Genomic DNA, 5,709 nt, shown 5'->3' with positions numbered 1-5,709 from the left:
GATGTCTTTGTTGAATTACATCAATAACTCGTCATCTTATTATCACCAAGTTCGTCTTGAACATTAATTTAAAATGATATCAGCATCTGCAATATTTGGCAGTTTATATGTCATTTCAAAAAGAAGAAAAAATCTAACACACACATGTGGAGCAGGATCTGCTTTAACAGTTCACCTGAGATCATCCCCAGTTTTTGGTGGGGTTAATGTTGCTTATAAAAAAGAAGATGTGGTATGATTGCCAATGAGACAACTATCCACAAAAGGCCAAAATGACACAGACATTAACAACTATAGGTCACCGTATGGCCTTCAACAATGAGCATAGCCCATACCGCATAGTCAGTTATAACAGGCCCCTATAAGACAATGTAAAACAATTCAAACGAGAAAACTAATGGCCTTACTTATGTTACACATAAACAAACAACAACCACTGATTATGCAGGCTAGCACTTAGTCTTTAGTTTTCATGTTATGTTTTCTGTATCATTCTTTGTCTGTTTGTCATTTTATTTTTAGCCATGGTGTTGTCAGTTTATTTTTAATCTATGTGTTTGACTATTTCTCTTGTATCTTTCGTCCCTCTTTTAAACAAGGATTTATAACTTCTACAACAATTATAATCAACAGAAGGAATAAAAATATATAATTTAATCACTGCATGATTTCATGGGTCAGGAATTTTATAACGGTCGATTACTGACACGTGTTATCAAACAAAATCTTTTTTTATCTGGATATATCAAATTAACCAAAACCTAACATAGTGTTTTCATCCAAAAATTAAGATATGGTATTTGTTTTTAAACCTATTGTATGATGCTTAGTTTTTATACCCACAACTTTTTTGCATCACTTTGTATTGCAGTATTTTTTAAGATATCTTGAAATTGCACTAATGTGGCTTTGGTGGTGTTTGGATACACCCATTTATCTTTTGTCAAAGTTCATTTAGGTAACAAATTCAAATTATCATTCAAATAATTTTGAAATTAAGTCTTAATCACTTACATTTCAATATTCCAAGACATGAATGTAATTACATGTAGATTTATTTTGTTAAAGTATTGTTGCAATGCTTGCCAGGGGAAGAAACTCTTATTCAAATCTGTTACTACACAAAGTAGATTTTTTCTAATAATTTTTTTGGTTAGAAAATTTGGTCGAGACAAGTTGAGAATAGGTTAAGACCAGTCGAGACTTGGTCGATACCAGTCGAGACTCAATTTAAAGGTCGAGACTGATTAAGCATTAGTCGAGACGGGTCGAGCATTGGTCGAGACAGGTCGAGCATTGGTCGAGACAGGTCGAGCATTGGTCGAGACTGGTCGAGCACTGTCAAGACAGGTCGAGACAAGTCGAGACTGGTTGAGAAAAGGTCGAGACCAATTCAGACTTTTCAAGTAAAGTCGAGACTGAAGTCGAGTACAAATCAGTACAGTTAAGTACTGTCGAGACCAGGTCGAGCCAGGTCGAGTAAAATGTGTACTTGATTTTACTGGTCGAGCACAAAAACTGGTCAATTCAGACTCTGAGGATGTTATAAAGGGGAAAGCATCAGCTAAGTGTGTTTGACTACGATAACTATTGCGAATGACCGCCAAAAGTAGGTGGTTTTCTCTCTTCCAGTTAGATACTTGCAACTAAACAGAAAACGACACTCGGACCGACATTAATGATAATTATAGAAATCTGTAAAAGTAAGGGTTATAAGGTTTTAATGAAATCAACCTATCTATTTATGAATAATTTTCTGCAGCTAACAGACTGTTACATAAAACACTAATTCATATGAATCTATGTATATAGTAAAAATTTTCAGTCTTTACTGAATACGCTTATCAAGTAATAAACCATTAGATGTACCAGTTTTTTATGATGCACATAATTCATGAAGAATGTTTTGTTGAAGCACAGTGCTGGGATTTTTACATAGACTCGTCTTTTTATATTGTTTTTGTTGATAAGTTTGCGTTGATCGATCGTTATCGCATCTTTGCAGCGTATCTATTTCTTATAGTGACTAGTAAATTGTAAAAAAAAAAGCTTGAAATAGGGTGTCTGCAAGCAAGTGAAAAACACACAATATTGGCCTTGTCTACATCAATCTGTATAAGTGATCAAGTTTGTATTTGCAACCTAAGAGGACATATTCCAGATGTTTTATTTTTATTAAAATAGTTCTTATAAACGCAAGAGTCCATAAAACATGACGTAAACTAACGCTCGAATACATCAATCAACAGAACGGATTAAAACAAAATTACCATATTCATGGTACTTATTTCCCAGTATTTGTGATATAGACATTTTAAGTATACAGTTCTGTAAATCATAGAGACTGACACAATTCACACCACATGTGTAATACATGTACATGCGATGCATGACTTAATATATTAAACCTTTTTCCTATGCCATTTTAATAAGATTGAGAATGGAAATGGGGAATGTGTCAAAGAATCAACAACCAAAACAAAGTGCAGAAAACAATCAAGCAGCCAAGGAGTTGTTTTTGACCAATTAGATATAAGAAGATGTGGTGTGGGTGCCAATGAGACAACTCTCCATCCAAAAAACAATTTAAAAAAAGTAAACCATTATAGGTCAATGTACGGCCTTCAACACGGAGCCTTGCCTCACACCGAACAACAAGCTTTAAAGGGCCCCAAAATTACTAGTGTAAAACCATTCAAACGGGAAAACCAACGGTCTAATCTATTTGAAAAAAAAAACGAGAAACGAGAAACACGTATAAATTACATAAACAAACGACAACTACTGTACATCAGGTTCCTGACTTAGGACAGGTGCAAACATTTGCAGCGGGATTAAACGTTTTAATGGATCCAAACCTTCTCCCTTTTTCTGAAACAATAGCATAACATCACAACATAGAACAACACACGATAAAATATCAATTGACAGGCTTAACTCAAACAAAAACGTAAATTGATACACTATGAACGAATAAATTTGATCTGCGATATCTGAATGCAAATGCACAGTTAATAAAATTTTAGGGACAAACATTCAAGGCCAGTATGTATTACGTGGTCCGCGAGAAAGAATTTCCTTTATTTTAACTGCTGTTTGTATTCTTCAACATGTTTTACTGATTATGATCAAAGGTATCAAAAATATTACAGGACTTTTAGCGCTTGCGACGACAAAATCACAGCTGACATCATGCAAAGCATAATAATACATCTTATGGTTTTTAGATAATTGTCCCATTGACAATCATACCACAGTTGATATCTTGTAAACCTTTAGAGTTTTGAATTCGAATTGGTTAAGCGTAACAGAACGGAAAAACTCCATATTTGTACTTGTTGTATTTTATTTTTCAAAAAAACGAGATAAATAAACAGTAGTATACCGCTGTTTAAAAGTAAAAAATAGATTTAGAAACACAATTTAGGGTTACAAAATCAACATCGAAGGACACACATCACAATAAAAGGAAAACAACGGAACTACAGAAACACTTTACCTCAACAAAAACAATCACCAAAATGCACAGACTGGACTTTTTTTTATATCAACTGACATATTCCTGACTTTATATATGACATTTTAAGAAGAACTTGTGGATTGAACCTGGTTATATGGCTAACCAAACATCCAGCTTATATGTCAATGATATGATATATGTTAACACCATATGACGGTGCAGATGATATGTAACTGCTTATAAATAGTAAATTGATAATTGGGAAGTTCACATCATTCCGTTGGTGAATTCGTCTATCTGTATCAATATTTAGAAAAAGTCATGGTAATAATCAGCTTTTCTAGTATCAGTAGAATCATTAATTTCTAGTTCACTGATTAAAATATGGTTTTTCGGTGATCGTTTTTTATGTGTTATTGATTTTTCCATGTGATTAGGGACTTTCCGATTTTATTTTCCTCGGAGTTCAGTATTTTTGTCATTTTGCTTTTACATTGCAACCAATTACAATCATAAAAATCGTATAATTCATAGTACTAGTATATACATTAAAGCAATAGTATATTTCGCTGTTTAACCTTAAGTTTTCTATGAAAAGTTTTCTGAATTACATTTATTGCTTAAAGATATTGCTGGCAGTTTTACAGTACTATAAATGCCTGTGTTGAAGATAACAAGTTCTACAAAAGATGTGAAGACAGACAACCAATGGATAAGCATGACAAACTTGAGTAATCAATTTTATCGATGATTTGACTTGAATTTGGCATGCCAGATATAGTATTTGTACTGAAATCTCATGTAGCAACAAATTATATAAAACACAATTAAAAGTTTAAATATGCTTCTAGTCTGTGATCATATTGTACTTAAATCTTGGATCACCGGATACTTTTTCATCATCTTCTATAAAATTATGTTCTATATCTGCATGTTCGGGATTTGATGCAGTTGCTTGATTGTTATTCAATCTATATTTCAGCTTTGTATGTTCGTTTCCTTCGGAATATATGACGGATGCCTCCTGTATTCTGAAAACAAATTTGAATGTAGCATGCGTTGCATGAGTTAACCATAGTTTTCGATCAAAGACAAAATCAACAACATCTGATAAATTGATTTTTATATTTTGTTCTATTATATATTAGGTTAGGGGAAGACCTCTTAAATGTTAAGTCAAGTGACATTATGTATATGACTGTCTCGAGTCAGGAGCCTATATTTCGGTGACTGTGGTTTGTTGCTGTATATCATATTTGATTTCGTTTATTATTTTGTACATACTTTTACATCAGGCTGTTAGTTTTTTTATAGTTTCGTAGTTTCATAGTTTTACTTTTTTTCATAGTTTTACATTTGTCATTTTGGAGACCTTTAATACCTGACTGTGGTATTGGTTTAGCTTATGTTGAATGCCATTCGGTGACCTATTGTTGTTAATTCCTGTGTCATTTTTATCTGTTGTGGAAAGTTATGTTATTGATAACCATGCCACATCTCATTATTTTTCAATTTGTGTTAATCCGTCATTGATTTTTCTATGTTGTATTTTGTACATTGATGTTATCCTTTTGTCGGTTTTTTTGTTTTTTGTCATATATAGTGTTGTCACATTGTATTCGAGTAATTAGTGTGATCGTGCCTTTGGTATCTTTCGCTTCCCTTCTAATACATGTTATAATAATAAATACTGAAACACCTACAAAATAAGGCAGCAGTTACAAAACGAGTAATGAATAAGCATGACCATTCAGCAGATGCTATTAAATCTAAAACGTGCAAAGAACAAATTTAACAGAGTAAAATGTAAGATATGATTGACACTTATTCTGTGAATATATCTTTCTTGTTTTTTTCCTTATTTCGAGTTATATTCTTTTTTTGTTTGTTTGATGAATAATAGTGATAACGTAGGAAAAAAAAGTTGACGTGCATTAACAACAGAATGCTGTGTCAATATTTAGCCGATAAATAACATATCTTTAAATGAAAAGTGTAAAGTGCTGATTAGTTTGTTTTCTTTTTAAGCTAGTTTCCAAGTTGAATGTTGACATATTTGTTTTATCCATGTTTTTATTATTTTTCCCTGCCAAATTTTTTATGTTGCAGTCTCTAATTAGGAACTTGAAATTTAGAGGCTTTTCGTTTGATACTGTATAATTTTGTTTTTGACCAGACAATCACTCGTTTTAACTGATTAACATTTGTCAGTTGGGATCTTTTGGGAAATGATTTGCGATATGATTATG

The 5,709-nt window shown here is 32.4% G+C and overlaps 1 protein-coding gene across 1 annotated transcript in view; it reads right to left on the bottom strand.

Annotated features, from left to right (window-relative positions):
• The window catches only part of LOC139529038 (immunoglobulin superfamily member 11-like), a 238,474-nt gene that overhangs the window by 205,832 nt on the left and 26,933 nt on the right, over positions 1-5,709 (bottom strand). The window lies entirely within an intron of this gene.

The sequence above is a fragment of the Mytilus edulis genome, chromosome 6 (genome assembly GCF_963676685.1).
Source record: "Mytilus edulis chromosome 6, xbMytEdul2.2, whole genome shotgun sequence".
Lineage (NCBI taxonomy): Eukaryota > Metazoa > Mollusca > Bivalvia > Mytilida > Mytilidae > Mytilus > Mytilus edulis.
Note: the sequence above shows the minus strand (reverse complement) of the source record. Positions and strands in the feature narration are given on the sequence as shown.